This window comes from Medicago sativa, chromosome 5 (genome assembly GCF_051527215.1).
Source record: "Medicago sativa cultivar Bolivia chromosome 5, Bolivia_mono, whole genome shotgun sequence".
Classification (NCBI taxonomy): Eukaryota; Viridiplantae; Streptophyta; class Magnoliopsida; order Fabales; family Fabaceae; genus Medicago; species Medicago sativa.
In genome coordinates this window covers 64,087,405-64,095,060 of record NC_140753.1, presented here as the reverse complement: position 1 = coordinate 64,095,060, position 7,656 = coordinate 64,087,405, and the positions used below count along the sequence as shown (strand labels likewise).

The following is a 7,656-nucleotide window of genomic DNA, read 5'->3' as shown; positions in this document are numbered from 1 at the left end:
TAGAAATTTTTTAGCAATGCAAAAGTGATAAAATAATAACATCATTATTGAGCAAAATACTTGAGATTATAAACACTATCATGTTATATATTAGAAAAATTAAAGACTCATAACATCTACAAATTAAAATTGTTCTCTATGCATTTTATATTTAAAAAGTATGGCAGAAATCATTCAAAATTTCATCTCAATTGCATTTACAGATTTCATTTTATAAAATTCATAAGAGAAACTATTTTTTTATGGTATAAATTTCCATTTAATGGGGACAATTTATTATTTTAAGAAGGACAATCTACTACAAGTAGATCTGAGGCTGTTTCTATATATGTTATAATGATTCAAAAACTAGTGTAGTGACCCGTGCCAAGCACGGGGAAATAAAAAACTTTTTTGATCAAATGTATAGATTTTATATTATGTTATCTTAAAGTTATAAGTGTGGTTATAATTTAAATTTGATATGGAAAAAATATCATCTTAATTTTGTATATATTTTGAAATATCTAAACATTGCACATAATGATTAAGTATTGGGATTTATAATTATAAAATATAGTTGTAGTTTAAGGGTTGTTCATTGTTAAACTTAGCACATGTAATATTTTTGCAAAAAATACGCCGACGTATTATATATTATTATTTGTTGACATAATGTATTATATTAATCATAAAAACTAAAATATTTGTATTTTTTTTATAAAATAGTCAGTGTCAGATGTAGAGATCCAGTATGTGAATGCAAATGTTAGATTTTTTACGGATGTGTATAAACATAGTTTGTGCTACACAAATGCCAATTGTTCTTTGTTTTTATTTTTACAAAACCAATGGTCTAATGTAAATATTGTATTTTAGGGTAACAACGATGTAAAATAAAAATTCCAATGGTTGTTATACCTGAAAAGTGCATCAATTAAAAGTCAATTGCAGGAGGATCTGCTTATATAGAAATTGCATGTCCTGTAATGACCAGTACGCCTTACAACGAAATAAAAAAAAATACGACCTACAAACAGTACGCAACTTTAGTTTTCTCAATTATAGCAACAACAATTCTAAAACATAATCAATGATCATACTTTTTGAAAAACTTCACGATACACAACATTTGTGGTCTCCTTGCAAACATTATTATCTTCGTCCAATATGAGCAGCTTAAAACCTTTTCTAGAAGTAACTCGAGAGACAACGACATAGAGTTGTCCATGCGTGATCACGGACCTAAGAAGATAAACTCACACTCAAGATAAAGATTGACCCTGACTTTTATTTATCGTCATTGCAAAACAAAGCGTCAATGGAAATTGCATGCGTCTCCTGGATCACCCGGAATAAGATTCATCTTGGGAATGGATATCATGGTACCTGCCCTTTTTCCTGTAATGACGGTAGCAACTATCGTGCTCTTCCCTAGATGAGTAACTGTCAGCCTCGTACCATTACACAGTCCATTGGCCTGATCAATGTTTCTCATCAGCATAACTGGACATCCTACCCTTAGTTTCAACCGGTGATTTGGAATTCCAGAGCTCTTAATACCATTAAGAAATTCCGTTGTGAACCACTCGCTCTGGACATCAGAATTTTCGCTCGATCGACAAACAGAATCAGAGATTAAATACTCTTTCTCCTCACCTGGAATCAGTGACATCATATATTCGTTAACATGCTCAACTGAATCAAGCGTTGGTGCGAGTATTCCCCTTTCTTGGAAAAAGAGTGGGTCACCAATTTTATCATTCAAACCCGGGATATACAAAGTCTATTAGTGACATCAACGAATTTGTTGTGTCGGATATGAGAAAATCTTCAAGAATTTCTTCCTTCATTTCACCATTCTCATCTGAAGCGTCGTTGCCGTCTCCAATTGAGAGTATCCACTTGCCAAAATTAGCAATTTCTTCCTGCTCTGCAGGTACCGAAGATACACCCAATCTCATATTAATAGTGAGCCTCAACACATTACAATAAGCTCATATCTTTGATGAATTGATTGATGCATCAACAATATCCTGCATCAATCCTTTTCGGACAATAGGAAATGTATGCCTGAAATCACCACCTAAAACTACAGTCATTCCACCAAAAGGTCTAAACTCGTTAACGGGATCATTCTTGGACATGATATCACGCATCGATTGGTTAACTGCATCAAAACATCGTCGGTGCATCATTAACAGCACGCACCAGGTCTGCCCTAGGATTATTCTTGTCCATGGTCAGAGATGATGCCTCATTAATCTCAACAGGGACTGTCAGCGTTGAGTGTGCGGTTCTTCCACCTGGTAATAGAAGAGTCGTTACACCATTGGATGCAGCATTCAATACAATTAACCCCTTTGATCTAACAGCAGTCGACAATGTTTTTCATATAAAGGTTTTTCCAGTACATCGTAACCATATAAGAAAAAGAAACCACCGTCGTCAGAACCAACGGAGTCCATGATCTTGTCATGCACACATATTTGTTCATCAGTCAGCATCAAAACATGTCAGCGTGTGTCTTTGCCAGTTCATCCTTGTTGTAATTTAGCTCATCAACGATAAGCTTGTTTGTGAAGGTTGGCATGTCTACTGCATTTGGACTTGGCATAGAATTGAATTCAGTAAGCGACCGTCCATTTTCCTGAAGCAGCATTTCAATTTGAATCAAACACAGGTTCTTTAAGTCATCTTCACTGATACATAGATCTGCATATTAAATGTAAAGTTACAAAATTAATATTAACATCTTTGCATGCATCTGTGTGCACGTTGAAGAGAAAAAAAAATATTAGCTTTATATGAGAAGCCTTTATATTTAAACGTATCATTAAACGTATCATTATGAACTGCCATGTCACATCCCATACAATATTAGGGCTCATCATTGTGCTAGTGGTTAAGAGATGCACAAACAACCAACGTAGTTGTTGACCCGAACCTAACTCACCATTTTCCGTTATACAATCTATAAACTTTTTGTCGTCATCAGGTAATCCCAAAGCAGAGCATGCTTCCTGGAACGTGTCATAGGTATGTTCATTAACTGTTTTTATGCAACTATATCCCATGCAACCCTTCTGAATGGTCAACTATATCCCAGGCGGTGTGCAATGAAGCCTTCCAATGCAAGCTGTATAAACACTCTAAAAACTCTCCTTACATGACCATTTGGATCCCTTCCTAAAATCTTTTCTCCTAATGGTATATCCTGCACTAAGTATTATAAATCCTCCCAAAACTTTACTCTAAGGTTTTCTTCTAACCCTACATGAGGTGCATAAGCACTAATAACATTAAAGGTATCTTATTCCACTACAAAATGTAGGACTATGATCCTATCTCCCAACCTTTTTATATCAATAACATCCTTATTCCACTCTTTACCCACAATAATGCTTTCCCCATTTCTCGTTCCAACTTTGCAGTATACCAAAAGTTAAATTCTGAAATATCTAATTTGTTCTCCTTTCCACACACCCATATATTTTTATGTAGACACATAAAATTATTCATCCTCCTAGCGAGTGTGCACTATTTTCATAATTTTTTTGTTAAGAGTTTCTATAGACCACGTTTCAAAATGAGAATCCTACTCTCATGAACTAACTTCTGTACCCATGTTCGTTCACGAGGATTTGGCTAAAGAAGTTACTTCGCGATTATTCTAAAAAATAAATAAAATTTAATTAACATAAATTATAAGGAAATGTTAAAGTGTGCCCTTAGGACATTGGTCAAGAAGATAAAAATAGAAATATTGCATTGGAAAATGAGTTAAAATATTATTCTTTTAAAAAAAAAAGTTAAAAAATTGTTGAATCCAATGCAAACCTACTGCATAACACTACGTGCCTAGATATTTTGAATGAAGATATAATATTAATCTCACTTGGGAGGTTTCTCATATAGTCTAATACGATGATACATCCCAATGTAAGCTCCATGAGAAGTACCAACATTATAATGATTTATTTTGTTATTTTTTGAATGTCATTTGTTTAACTTTTTTATCTTAAATTTTATATTTTTGATTTATCACTTTCGTGCAATTTTTTTATCATGACAATATTTTTTTTAACATCTATTATTTCAAATTTCTTCGCCTTTTTTAGAGTGTGAGCAAAGAAGAAAGTTAGTTATCAAGTGCCAATCTAGTTGAGACGTCATGCCTTTCTCTTTATGTTGTTGCATTCTATTCATTTATTAAAAAAATCTTCGCCTTTGATCTTTTGCGGGATCTCACAAAAGAAAAACGTAGATGTGTTATACTAAGTTAACAAAATAAATGTTTAATATACATTTAAAATTGACATGGAAATTTTTTAATAAGTGTAATATTCTGGCAGTATAGTCACCCAGTAATCTCCAAATCCTTAAACAAACCCATAAAATTAACAGCAAGTTATTATTTTCCCTTATTATTTCTCTATGTTCAAATTCCTTTTTCATATTTTTTTTGAAGAAGCTAAATTAGCTCACCTAAATTGACTTATTTTTTTCTAATTTACTTTCTCTCTTCTCATAAATGAAATAAAAAAACATCCCTCTTTGAAACCGCTACCAACCCACCTTTTTTACGATGTTGTGCTTCTGAACTTATTAGACTATCTCACCAAGTCACAAATACAAAGAATCTCACACTGAAAAGGGAGAAGTTAATGTGTCATGTGTGAGTTAAACATCTATGTTGGATCATGTACCTAATGTCTTAAGATTTTGGGTCAAAATATGGTGTTATGTAATTTTTGAGGATTATCTTAACAAAATGTGATGATCCAACTCATTGTATACTCCATCAAAACTCTGAACATTATGATGAATTGCTTTCTTATCTTTTTTTATGTCATTTGTTTAATTTTTTATATTAATTAAAAAAATTAAATTTTTTATTTTATTTCAAATTCCTTCACTTTTGGTCTTTGGTGGGGAACAAACCATGGAAAAACGCCAATGTGTTATGATTAGTTGACAAAATAAAAATAAAAGCGCCTTTTAATTTTCTCTCTATTTATCTCTTCCTCCCAATACTTTTCGTACAATTTATTATATTCTTCTTCCCAAAAAATTTCGTACGATTTCTTTTTATGTGCTTGTATGACACTGCAATAATTGAAAATGAAGACAAACATGTGTACTAATCGAATACACGGTGACAATAGATGTCTAGTAAAAATAGATGCTTAGAGCATCCCCAACGGTGAGATCTTCACCATTTAAGATCCGGTAACTAATAGGTATCCCATGGGGAATTTTTTTTTAGGGTCTTCTAATACCGAGAGTCTCACTTGAGACCCCCAATTCATAAGTGGACCCGACAATACTTTTTTATTAAAATAATATGTTAGTGTTGAAATTTAAATGATGAAGAGTTATTGGTGGGAACCATTTATACTTTTTGTTAAAGGATCTCCATTGGAGTGATTGAGTACTTATTATGTACTTTTACTAAAAAATTATAAAAGAATGATGTGTACATGTGGGACCCGTTTAAAAACTCAAAATTGGGGGTCTCCATTAGGGATGCTCTTACAATTTGATACATCAAAATCAAGCAAAAGACGAACAACTTAACTCTAAGATTAATGGTTTCGGACCCACTGAAAAATGAGAGTAGTATTTTTTTATTTTTTACAAATAGTGAGTATTGTTTTTTGAAATAACTATACTCACTATTTGTAAAAAATAGTGAGTATTGTTGAAAACTAAAAAATACAATAAAATTGAAAAGAATTTTGAATTCTTTGGTTCAATATCGGCATTGTGTGAAGAATGGTGAAATTAGAATCAATATCTAGAAAAAATTCAAGAAAATCACTACATTAACATATGGATCCAAAATTTACTGCAAAAATAATTAATAATATATTTTATAAAAAAATTACATCATTTGAAAATGAAAAAAAAAGTATTAAGTTGTTTTTAAAAACATATGAGTAGATAAAAAAGTATGAGTAATTTATTTTTTTCTCATCACAAATGTTTTTATTTTTTTTATAAATAATATGAACTTAAATAATGTTTTTTATGTACCATTAATTTAATCAGTCCTTATATACAAAGAAAAAAACGTTTTTCTTTGACCCTTCTTATCACACTTGTTTTTTATTTTCTTGCTTCTACAAATAATATGAACTTTTTTATGGAGAAAAACAAAAATGTTTTGCTTTGAATGATGTTTCCTATGTGAAATATAGACATTGATTCTACTAATTTTTGCTCCCTTATTAAATTATAGCTACTATGTTGGTACATGTAATCCTTCAAACAAAAAAAAAATAGTTGGTACATGTTATATTTGTTTTTTTATCTCTTTTTTGCATATCTTGTGCCTAGTTTAGATACTATCAATATTTTTTAATTTTAATTTTTTTTTATCTTATAGAGAGAAAAAACATTAATTTTCTCACATAAATTTTTCAAATCACATGAAAAAATAGAGACGAAATTTTATATCAATTCTAATGATGCAAAACAAAAAATATGTAAACTATAATTAGTTATGATAGTGCTACGTATAAGAAATTTTTATACTGAGTTGAAAAATGTCAATAAAGTTTAAGGCATTATTGCATACATATAAATTTTCATCGCAAATTAATTTCATTTCATGTCCATTAAGTGTAAAGTTAATTTGATTAAATGTCATAACATTTTTAAATGAAAATTAAGGTGACAGTAAAGATAATTGGGACAAAGACAATCATTGAAATTAATGGAAAAGATTATGCTGCCTCTTTCTTTGAATTCGGTTTATGTCCATAATTGTTTATTTGGCTAGGTTTATGTCCTTTAATTTTTTTTATTTGTCATTTTTTTCTTAATAAATTTTTAGCCTAAAAAGCTCGTTAAAAAATATGCTTAAAATATCTATAATTTGCTATTTTTTTTTACAAATATAATTTGCTATTTTAAATACAAAAACTATCTTGAATACTATTTACAAATGAATGACATAATATTTTATTCATTATCATAGTTGAAAAGTGATACATATAAAACAAATGATTTTTTTAATGACAAATGTTAGTAATTAGTTGCAAAAAGAAACCATTAATTACATTAATTGGAACATTTCTTTAGAGTTAGAAGTCGCGATTATGTGTCTCGAGAAACCATGTCTATTGGTCAATGGCTGATTGAAGCTTTTGATACATTCTATTGAAGAAACTGTGATAAATGAAAAGCCGTCATAGTAAATCATGATGAAGTTAAAATATGTTCTTATTATAAAAGGTTTGTCCAAATTAGATGATCTGAACCAATTGCATGCAACCATTAGTATGATGTGTAACATATCGGGAGATGTGTTAAGAATTTATCAAATAAGAGTTCATGTGTAATACAAACTCTAAGCTAAATATTTATAAAATAAGAGTTCATGCAAGATAAATATTTATAAAATAGTTATAGATAAAAGCTAAATCAATATGTTTTTTTAGGGAAAGCTAAATCAATCTATTGAGATTAGTTTTTCGACAGATCAATACATTAAGTAATATTCAACCAACATAACGTATCTAAACTCTAACATCTTGATTCTATATCAAATGCAAAACATTGCTTCGACTTAAAATTATATTGCTGATTTTGAACGCCTTGAAGTCGAAGAATGGAGATACATGCTCTCCAATGGGACCCTGAGAAAATAGAATTAGCAATTAACAATTA

At 30.3% G+C, this 7,656-nt stretch overlaps 1 pseudogene; it reads right to left on the bottom strand.

Moving 5' to 3' along the window:
* Nucleotides 1-1,019: 1,019 nt before the first annotated feature.
* LOC146923976 (uncharacterized) lies at nucleotides 1,020-3,607 on the bottom strand (annotated as a pseudogene).
* Between the last annotated feature and the right edge of the window lie 4,049 nt (nucleotides 3,608-7,656).